This window comes from Pelobates fuscus, chromosome 5 (genome assembly GCF_036172605.1).
Source record: "Pelobates fuscus isolate aPelFus1 chromosome 5, aPelFus1.pri, whole genome shotgun sequence".
NCBI lineage: Eukaryota > Metazoa > Chordata > Amphibia > Anura > Pelobatidae > Pelobates > Pelobates fuscus.
In genome coordinates this window covers 186,463,703-186,475,441 of record NC_086321.1, presented here as the reverse complement: position 1 = coordinate 186,475,441, position 11,739 = coordinate 186,463,703, and the positions used below count along the sequence as shown (strand labels likewise).

At 42.0% G+C, this 11,739-nt stretch overlaps 1 long non-coding RNA gene across 1 annotated transcript; it reads right to left on the bottom strand.

Moving 5' to 3' along the window:
• Positions 1 to 710: 710 nt before the first annotated feature.
• Positions 711 to 11,716, bottom strand: LOC134611204 (uncharacterized). The gene is made up of 3 exons (XR_010090882.1): positions 11,676 to 11,716; positions 11,184 to 11,327; positions 711 to 951 (listed from the first exon to the last, which is right to left on the bottom strand). It is a non-coding gene; the product is annotated as an uncharacterized LOC134611204 (long non-coding RNA).
• Positions 11,717 to 11,739: the final 23 nt, after the last annotated feature.

Sequence of the window (11,739 nt, the reverse complement as noted above, 5' to 3'; positions counted from 1 at the left end):
TTTGGAATACCCATTTAGTGATCTCAAAACCCCAATGGCCAGTGTCTAATGTATGACATTCAAAAATATCCAATCTATGTAGTTCCAGTGCATTGCAGATGAGTGGCAGTAAGTAATATTTTGAGATTCTTATGGGGAATTATAACTAATAGAAAGCCTATATTTTTAGATTATCTGTATATTTATTTCAACGAGTTGATCATGTTTGAAAATTCCATACTGCACAGATGGTGACATCATCCGTGCAATTATTCCTCGTAATGAAAAAGGAATAACATACAGATCACCTCTGTGTTTTCTAGGGGAACTAATCTTGGGCAGAACTAGGATATACATATCCCAGTCTGCCCAAGATTAATAGAAATTACATTCCATTTTAGCAACGGTAGTTGAAACAACAGTAGTTGCCCAGCACTGTGACTCCAACTAAGATCAGGTAGTTCTGGGTCATGCATTTTTACAGTAAAGTCTTTAACCCTGATACTACCTTTAAACACTACACTGAACATTAACCTCTAAACATTCACAGTTGTGTAGTTTATTATGAGGTTTGAAGAAATATATATATATATAAATACACACACACACACACACCAGCAGGCTTGCAATGTTTGAAAATGCATATATTGTGTTCAGTAACAGCTCTGCATATTATCTTAGAACACTATCAGAGAAGGAGGCTGTGTAGATACCATCATATAACACAGCAATTAATTAAGTTAACAGAAGAAGAAACAACAAAATAGTCGAAGCTGACCGGACTGGCGTGCAAATCAGAAGTTGTTCATGTTCCTCGAAGCATAAGTTTCAGAGAGAAAGACTGTGACTGGAGGAGAGAGAGCTTCAAGTAAGCACATCTTACTTCTCCAACTCGCCATGCAACGAACGTGTCATCTGGGGGTGGGGGCAGTCTTTGAAAAAGATGCAGGCAGCCTATAAGTGACAGCGATGCTGTAACAAACAGTAAACATGATTACAAACTTGTTTCTGTTAATAAAACACAAAAAGCCCATCCCCATAATGCACCTCCAGTTATACACCTAAAACAAATGTGCCCCACTTTTTGCATTTGAAATGTTAATGAATTGTCTATGTTCTGCTAAGGATGTGAACAGCAAAGCACCAGAAAGTGGTTAATATTAAAAGATAGAAACATGCCAATGCTCCAATACTCTCATAAACTGAAAGTACAATGCAAATGTGGCACTTAGTACCCGTATAACTCTGCACATGTAATATTATGGGACATAATGATTTGTGAACCCAAACTGGACTCTGCAGCAGTAATACTGACATTTATTTAAAGAAATGCTCATTGCACAAATTGAAGTTTATAGAGTAGAGTACCCTGTTTACTTCACACTTTGCCACCAGGGGGTAGCTGTGAAAGGTGACAGGGGCAATCGCCTCCTTGGGTCACAGCCTCACTGCATCATTCAGAGGTGAGTTGGGATTTTGGAGTGCAGGGTGCTGCATGTGTGAGACAGTTGCAAGGATTTTTGCCGCCCTAGGCAAAATAAAAGTTTGTCGCCCTCCCCCATGTGACATCACAATGCCCCACCCATATGATCTGCCATATGAACTAACGCCAGTGCTGCACACAGTGTGTGTTTACATTAAAAAGCCTGCAGGGCCAGGCTATAGACACCAGTATCACTTCATTAAGCTGTAGTGGTTCTGGGGACTATAGTGTCCCTTTAATGTGAGGTAAATTAGAGCTTAATGTCACTAATAAAATACTAGATTGCCTACTTACAACCAGATGAGGATGATAATGGGCGCTGGCTGCAGTCTGGCTAAACTGGTCTGGTTTAGAACAGGCTCTCTGGCGACTGTTTGTAACTGTGGTCACAAAAATCAATGTTCTGGGAGAATGGGAAGCAGCTCCATTTTTGGGGGCCCTTTACACAGCTCACGGTCTGGGCCCCAGGGCCTGAAGGTGAGTATGCCCATAAGTCCACCTACATGTTCTATCCATGAGTTCTCTCACAGGGGGTGGAGTGTGTAGGGGATGTGTTTTGTGTTATTGTAGAGGATCTAAAGTGTGTTCTTATGGAATGTAGTGTATAAGGATACCAGTGTGTATAGGTGATGCAGTGTGTGTGTAGTGGATGCAGTGTGTTTTTGTGTAAGGGATAGAAAGCAGTGTGTGTTTGTGTGTAAGGGATGTATTGTGTGTTTCTGGATGTGTGTAAGGGATGCATTGTGAGAATCTGTGTTTGTATGTGTAAGGGATGCAAGGCGTGTTTCTGAGTATTCTGTGTAAGTGTATATGTTTGTTTGTGAGTGTTAGTGTCTGTGTCTGTAAGTGTATGTGTGTCTGTGAGTGTGTGTCTGTTGGCAGTGGTGTATCCTGGTTTTGTGCTGCACTAGGCATGACAAAACTCAGGAGGCTCCCCACCCTCCCCCTGCCCCGCCTTCAAAATACACATACACACTCAGTGTCAGACACACACATTCACTGACAGACAGACACACATACACTAGCTAACAGACATACACACTCACTAACAGACACACATACACTCTCACTAACAGACACACACAAACTAACAGACGGCCGGTCAGTGCTGTCAGCGAGGGAGCACTTTCCCCTGAGCTCTCTGCTCAGCTCCCTAGCGCGCTGCGTAGTGATGCCGGAGCTGGAATGACGCTGAACAGGAGGATTAGTGCTCCCTTGCCGTCCACCCGGAACAAGAGGCTAGCAAGCATTTGCCAGGGCAAATGGGGGGCGTCTTTTTTGCCGCCCCCCCAGAAAGTGCCGCCCAAAGCAAATGCCTTGTTTGCCTCGGGGTAAATACACCCCTGTCTGTAAGTGTGTATGTGTTTGTCTGTGAGTGTGTGTGTGTCTGACTGTATGTGTGTATGTCTGTAAGTGTATGTGTAAATGTACCTCATCTCAGGATCCTATTTGACCTTGTACAGCAGAGAACTCGAGAGGATTTTCCCAAGTGAGTAGCTCATTTAGCAGACATTAGGCAGTTAGAGTAGGACCTGCCGAATATGGGGTACACTTCCTATCAGTCCGGCCGGGTACAGGAAATGGATTCTCCTGTAACGCGGACCGGACCTCGGCCACGCTACAACAGAGGGACTGACAGGAGGGAACGCTGTGCGCATCCCTCCTGCCGATCCCTCTTTTCTTGCGTGCCGGGGCCGGTGCGCCCTCATTAACCGGACACAGGCTCTCTATAAAGCACTCAGGCGGCTGCAGCATGAGGGGGGTCGGTGCTCCTGGCGGCGCCCCTTCCTAAGGGGCGACCTTGGCGACTGCCTAAGTTGCCTATAGGATGCGCCAGCCCTGAGCCCAGTACTATGTGGGTTTTTGCTTTGAGTGGTGACCTGCCATCTCAATGCTTTCCAGACCTGGACTGGCCCACTGAAATTTTTCCAACGACACTGCAGTATCTTGTGCTAACTAGTTTGCCAGACTATGTTGAATATATGGTGGATATAAGATGAGTTTTCATTTTTTTTTTACAAGAGGGGCATGGGGGTGGATACCTAAAATGTGTTTTTAACATTATAATGTCAGAAATACAAGTTTGTATTCCTGACACTACAGTGTTCCTTTAACAATGAATGTTGTAACTCTGTCATCTGGTTCTGCACTTCAGAATGCTTTTCTGCATCTTTGCCAATATATATAATGTAATGAGACATTAAATATGACACCATTGTTTTATATAGTTAATAAATACAGAGGATGAGGACCATGTATTTGTCAAAAACAATAAACGTTCTAATAAAGATTCATCCACCTTGTAGGATCAACAGATCCTGTTGTCAATTTGCTGCAGCTTGCTGATTTTTCACCCATCGTAGCTAAACCAAGGATGATGCTGATACAAATAAAGCTCAGAAATTAAAAAAAATAATTTTTACCAAGGTTACTTGGCTATAAAAATAACAAATGCCAATTTTTAGATTCCCAGATTGTAAGCAGAGCCTCCTTCACCTATGTCAATATTATTTTGTATATTAACGACTTGTCAAATAACCCTACTCTAAAACTGTAGAGTTTTAATAAATAAATAATAATCAGCATTAGCCACATTACGACTGTGGCCACAATTGCTACACATAAGCCTGAAGTCTGCAAAAAGGTTTCCTTTCATCACAATTCACTATTTAGTGAATCAACCCTTACATGTTCTTACACATCCAAACAGTCTTATCACTGCACGCTGACATACATTAAGTAAGCTATCATTACAAAAAAACACTCAACCAGTGTATCAAAGAAACATAAAATAAGTGGCAACACTGGATATGATCAAACCCTATACTCTTACTAAGCACACAATATCCCATACTCTCTGTTCCCCTGAGTTTCTCTGACCACTAAGCAATCTGAGATTAATAGGAGAGGGGGTAGACGGGTGGGTGCAGGGGGGAATTAGTGAAGTAGAAACAGAGAGACAAAGAAAGAAGGAAAAACATGTAAAGAAAGAAAATCCTTGGGGGTTTGAACAATATAACAGTCTTGGGTGACCAAGAAATGAATGCAAATTTTGTGTAAACCTCTCCAAAGGAATTCGTGGGAATGGAAAAGGGAACATTGTGAACTGAAGTAAAGCAGGTCACCTGTTTGAAATAAAGTGCTTTATTGAAAAGGACGCTAGCGAGCCACTGTGTGTGAGGGAAGTAAAGACCCGACAACAACTGCATGTGTAAAGAGTCCAGGCAGGCCTTCTCCATGTATCTGTGTTTCTCATTTGACATATTTTGTTTGGAAATGTATATATGGTACAAGAAAAATTTAAAAAAGGGATTATACTATTTTGGGGTTTATTCACTAAACACCAACCTGTCGTGATTTTAAAGGACCACTCTAGTGCCAGGAAAACATACTCGTTTTCCTGGCACCAGAGTGCCCTGAGGGTGCCCCCACCCTCAGGGACCCCCTCCCGCCCAGCTCTGGAAAGGGGAAAAGGGGTAAAACTTACCTTTTTCCAGCGCTGGGCAGGGAGCTCTCCTCCTCCTCTCCGCCCGGTCGGCTGAATGCGCACGCGCGGCAAGAGCTGCGCGCGCATTCAGCCGGTCACATAGGAAAGCATTTACAATGCTTTCCTATGGACGCTTGCGTGCTCTCACTGTGATTTTCACAGTGAGAATCACGCAAGCGCCTCTAGCGGCTGTCAATGAGAAAGCCACTAGAGGATTAGGGGGAAGGTTTAACCAATTTATAAACATAGCAGTTTCTCTGAAACTGCTATGTTTATAAAAAAAATGGGTTAACCCTAGCTGGACCTGGCACCCAGACCACTTCATTAAGATGAAGTGGTCTGGGTGCCTAGAGTGGTCCATTAAAACCAAATTGCAACTTTTTGTCTAGAATAGCTAGTTGACTTTTCCAGATCAGCTGTTTTTGCAAGTTAATTTTCAATTAACTGCAATTGTTGTTTAGTGTATAAACCTCTTTAAAATATATGTGTTTATAAACAGGACTGGATTGCTTGATACTACTAGTCCTGTAAATTAGTTACATAGTTACATAGCTGAAAAGAGACTTGTGTCCATCAAGTTCAGCCTTCCTCACATATGTTGTTGCTGTTGATCCAAAAGAAGGCAAAAAACTATTTTGCAACAAACTAGGAAAAAATTCCTTCTTGACCCCAAAATAGCAGTCAGATGTCTCTTTGGATCAAGCAGCTATTACCCTACTAATTAGAAATTATATCCCTATATGTTATGTTTTTGTAAGTATTTATCGAATTGCAGTTTAAACATCTGTATGGACTCTGACAAAACCACCTCTTCAGGCAGAGAATTCCATATCCTTATTGTTCTTACTGTATAAAAACCTTTTCTTTGCCTTAGATGAAACATTAGTTTCCTAATGTTTTGTTTTTTTCTATATTGGGAGCAGAGAAATATGTCTTGAGACTGTACGTTTGTTAGGGCCGCATGATCCTACTTTTATCAATCCACTGTTATACCTCCTTTTATAATGACTGTATAACTAATTCACCTACTGTACCACCACGCTACATTAATATTGATTAAAAACTGTCCATATATTTCATTGAAATTTCATTTAAAGAGACGCTATAGGCACCCAGACCACTTCATCTCATTGAAGTGGTCTGAGTGCGGTGTCTCTGTTCCCTTAAACCTGCAATGTAAAACACTGCAATTTCAGAGCTTTCTGGCATTTAAGTCTGTGAAACGACGTTGGACATCCTCACTCTTTTCATCCCCATAAGAAAGCACTGATTCAATGCCCATAAGAAAGCACGGATTCAACATCTTCTCTGTGGTATTATTCTGTGCATAAGCAAAAATATCATGCAGTCTCATAAATTCATAGATGCCCATTTATTACTTTATCTCAGACCTGAAAGCTAAGTGGCAAAGCTCCTTGCAGCCTCATCTGCCAGATGTTGAGGAAAACATTAAAAGATTATGGGGTTTCCAGTGAATGACTTGGGGAATAGTTTTTCTTTCCTTTTTTTTCTTCAAATTAGCTTTTTTGCCTTGATTTTGCAGTTCAATTCAATTTTCATTTCACTACAATGTCGGTGCTCATTGAACTAAACCCCAAACCCAGGATATTAGGAGCAACCATATTACCAGGGATGGGTGTTTGCAGAGAAGTAATAAATAATCGCAGTGATCGGTCTGCTTTAAAGTGAAACTAAAATCACCATGACAATCCATTTTGCTTTCAAAAATGATGGTACATAATAGTGCAAATAGAAACTATATTTACATGAGACTGGGTAGATTAACCCCTTAAGGACCAAACTTCTGGAATAAAATGGAATCATGACGTGTCAGACATGTCATGTGTCCTTAAGGGGTTAAGAGCTGTCTTGTCAGTTTATGAGTCTGGACAATACAGAAATAACTACTGTGACGGGACGCCTGGCACCCCGACCGGGTACCTCCGCCAATCAATGCTTCTAGTGCTCACCGAGGACTCCAAGCACTCCACCAGTCACCATCAGCACTGTGGATTCCCCCAAACCGCCGCAGCTTGGTTGGGGATCTCGCCGTCCTCCATCCACCCTGGACCCAAGACCAGGATCCAGCTTCCATTGGGTGAACCTCTCCTACTCCAGAGAGTTTAGCAGGAACAGCTCTTATATGAGCTAGTGATTAGAACCCAGGGGAGTATAATGAGTATAGCAATCCCCAGAGTGAATATAGCTGTCCCCTCCACACATGAGACGAGGCTCTATGTTGAGGTTGAAGACGAACTGATTTTAATGGCACACTTGGCCTTTTATGACAATCCCTATGCAAGAGGCACTCCCACACAGATCTTGTAGGGAATCCGTTACAAGATCAAAGACCAATAAGAACAGTGTTACAATGCATGACACTCCCATATACAAAACAATAAGCCTTCCCCTTTACTCAGTAGATAATTGAGTCAAGCACTATACTAAACTCAATTATCACCAAACACAAAAAACTCAAATTTTTACAAAACCCCCCAAATACCTTAAAACATATAAAATCCCCTCAAACGTTACATCACCTGATAACCCTGATCTGGGAGACCAACATATCCAAAAATCACCCAGATCAGTTCAGGGGTTCAGGAATTTCCTGGAAGTCATAATTTTTACCGACCGCACGCATGCCCAAAACGATTCCATAGAATTGCGGCTAAGTGCCGCTGGCGACCGACCGGGAACCACAAAGTTCTTCATGCCAAAAATAGTTCCATAGAATCGGACAGACCAGGAACCGCGAAGCCTTCATGCCGAAAAAAGTTTCAGGGCATTCGCAGCTAAGTCCCCCTGAACTCTATTTACGGTTTTGGTCCATGCGAAAGGCCGCCAGGGAGCTAGCACTCGGTTCTATGTAAAGCCCCGAACCAGGGGAACCAGTGTGAATAAAACATGGGTCTTTACAGTCGTTGACTTGGCCCATATTCTTTTGGCAAGAGGCTGGCCAGCAGGCCCCTCCAAGCACCTGTGACGAGGTTGAGTTCGTCACAACTACCAATCCTACAAATACTGTCTCATGATGACGGATTGACAGATACCTTTTAAAGTACCTAAGTATTTGTGGAAGGTGACATAGTTCTCACGGGATTTCAGAAGCTCTAAAAAAACAGAAAGTACATCTTAGTCCATAGTGGTAATTATGGTAAGGGAGTATTCATATATTTAACTAGTGCCTGGACGTGAGCAAGCTCAGATGGGACCAAACCCTAAGCCGATTATACCTGTCTGTGGAGCTAGCATCCTCCAGCAGGCAGTGAATACTTATGTTATAGTGCCTCTGTCACTTTTGAGCTTTTCATAAAGATATAATCTTTATTTGAAATTCCCTTCATAATCAATGGCGGAAAATGGCGAGTGACAGTTGAGCCCTTGAAAGGGAAAAATTCCCCCCTTGGGAATGGACACTTGAGGCTTATCTTTGATAATCTCTGGCAAAAGGCAGAGTTTATTTACATTGCTATTTCCCAACGACGGCCCGCTTAAGGTGAGTATATTAACCTATCTGCTCCCCCTTGGCACCTCCACATAGTTGACATGTCACCTTGCTGGATCTTTGCAAAAATGTAAAAGACGCCACAGGTGACAGTGCTGCTTTGATGTTTACTGTTCTATTTTTTTGTGAAATAAAGCAATGGCTGAGCCCCGTCCCCTTGAATAAGTGCCGAGAGTTTATATCTTGCCTGGGGTAAAGGGGCTAGTGGTTTTGATGAAGTTGGGAAGGCATGTTGGGTAATCATGTATTGATGAACAGCTTGATTACCATAAGAGCACCTAAAGTACTTTAAGAGCCCTTGAACCAACCTTATTTAAACACTGCTCTGCAGGATGAAAAAAAGCAAAACGATCAACACAGAAAGGATCCTGCAGAGAGTGATGATTCCTATAGCAGTAGTAGAGCAATTAGAACCAATGCCACAAAAGGAAGAATGAAGATGCAAGCATTGGGAAAGAAACTCTGGTCTGACATGCTGTAGCCAGGCCAGGCCTCTCTTATACAGGAAGGAATTGTGTGTACTACTGCTTGTTCTCATCAATGCACCATCTCCAAGTTAATATTAACCCTTCTATCAGATGGAATTTCTGCAATTCAGACATTTCAGCTGAACTTTATGTTATTTGTTAGTAGTAGAGCTTTGCTGGAAATCAGGAGCAAGGAGATGCTCACTTATAGAATTACGATTTTACTAAACTGTACTAAACAATATATGAGGATATATTCATCTTGGTCTGTATCCATAACCTGGGTCTGCATCCATGTTTCAGACCTATCGAGGGTGCCTATTATATGCACTATTTATTGTGTCCTCTCCTTGTCTGTGTATATGTCCTGATGATGAGGACTTGGATGATCTCTGAATTCTGATATTTGGAACACATGAAGCACAGGAAAAATAGTTTTATCAAAGGTGAACATTTTCCACGTGTCTAGACTACTTGATGCATGTCTAGGTCAGAGTTACTGTGTTTGCATGCTCACTGGTCTGTTAAGACAGGTTGGTTGAACTCTGAAAAAATGATGTGCTTGAGATTAACTGATTGGAGCAGTGCAGTGTTTTGAGGCACTTGTGCACTAGCATCCCAATTCTTTGATATGGGAAAGCATTGGATTGGCAGGGCCAGTCGCAGAGAACTGCGTATACACATTTGTATTCTTAACGCTATAAAAAGTTTAATTAGCATTATCTAGTGATTTTGCTGAGGGATTAGGGGTGTTTTTCCATTAGTTAAGAAGTTTAGAATATATTTAGATGCAGTGGGGTGAGACATAAAGGGTCAAAATTTAGACCAAAATAAGCAATGTAGAAACATTTTCTAAGTCAATTTTTTGTTTAGTTTGGTTATTTTGGCTTACATTTGAAATTAACTTTGAAGTCCCAACAATTCTCACTTTAATGAAAAACCTTGAAAGTTTTGTGTTAAACATTTTTTTTTACTGAGAGTGAGCAAGTAGCGGGCAAAAAATGTAAAATTAATTTCCCTCTCTTATAGGGGTTTTCTGGGCAAAACAAATTGACAGACAGTGGCAACTTTTACTCCATGTTATCACTCAGTTGTCATTTCAACTGGAAGACTGCCATTATTTTTATCATCTGCAGTTTATTTTGCCATACTGAGTTAAAGGAACACTATAGTGTCAGGATTACATACTTGTCTCTCTGTTAAAATTAAAGGAGCATTATAGGGTCAGGTGTTAAAATCACCATCTGGTCCCTTTCCCCCTCTTGCCTCCTTAAATATAGTAAAATCTTACTTGTATTCAAGTTTGCAGCTCCTGGCTCTGCCCCTGTTTGCCTGTGAACTGCCTCTGTCTGCTGACATAATCAGAAGTGGTGGTCTGAGCCAATCACAGTGCTTCCTCATAGGATTGTCATAGGACTGTCAAGGAGGCAGATCAGGGGCAGAGCCAGCACAAGTCAAACACAGCCCTGGCCAATCAGCATCTCCTCATAGAGATATATGGAATCAATGCATCTCTATGAAGAAAGTTCAGTGTCTGCATTCAGAGGGTGGAGACACTGAATGGCAGTGCTGCTTACTCTTCAGCACTTCCCCAGGAAGCACCTCTAGCCAGGGCCGGCGCAACCGTTAGGCGAACTAGGCGCCGACAGTGAGTGTCATTGAGTGAGTGTATTTATGTCAGTGAGTGTCTGTCTGTGTGTCTGTCAGTGAGTGAGTGTATATTTCTCAGTGAGTGTCTGTGTGTGTGTCTGTCTGTCAGTGAGTGTTTGCCAGTGAGTGAGTGTATGTTTCTCAGTGAGTGTCTGCCTGTGTGTGCGTGTCTGCCTGTAAGTGTGTCTGTCAGTGAGTGAGTGTATGTCTGTCAGTGAGTGTCTGCCTGTGTGTGTGTCTGTCTGTGAGTGTATGTGTGTCAGTGAGTTAGTGTATGTGTGTCAATGTGAGTGAGTGTATGTCTGTCAGTGAGTGTGTGTGTCTGCCAGTGTGTGTCTGTCAGCGAGTGAGTGACATGAGAGGGCGGCAAAATGGATCATTGCCTAGGGTAGCAGAAATCCTTGCACGGGCCCTGCCTCTAACAGCCATCTAAGGGGTGGCCAGTTGAGTCATTACTAGACTGTAATGTAAACAATGCATTTTTTTTTTTTAAAAGGCAGTATTCACAGCAAAAAGCTTAAAGGGAATGATTATATTTACCAGAACAAATGTATTAAGCTGTAGTTGTTCTGGTGACTATGGTGTCCCTTTAAAAGCGATTTTACTTACATTTTCTCCATTACCTTTCGCGCTGGTCTCGTTGCGGCTGGCCCAATCGCCTCACCAATCAGCATCTCCTCATGGAGAACCATTGAATCAATGCCTCTCAATGGGGAATGCTCAGCGCCTCCATGGATATTCAGGATGTGTATCCTGTAATTTTTTTAAAAAAAATATGACCACCTTCTGCAGATGAATCTTACCGAATAGCAACATAATTGTAAATGATTTACTAAAATATACAGCAAAAGCTGCCAATCAACATGATAAAATTATATATGCCCAAAAAACTGGGATATGACACCCTTAGCTATAACTGCTGTCATTGTTTTTTTTAGATTTGCCTGCCTGAGAGTGACAGCAGTTACGCTCCATTGCATCTTTACCAGTGAATCTATATATGTATTAAAATATCGGATATCTTAGATCCTTTTAATAATGCTGAACATGTTTCTCATCAAGATTCGGGCGACACTTTGCACCGATAATATTTGTTATTACCACATGTTACCACTAGTCGTCGTCCACTACCTCCGAATAGCCGCAAGCCTGGCTCATTTGCCAG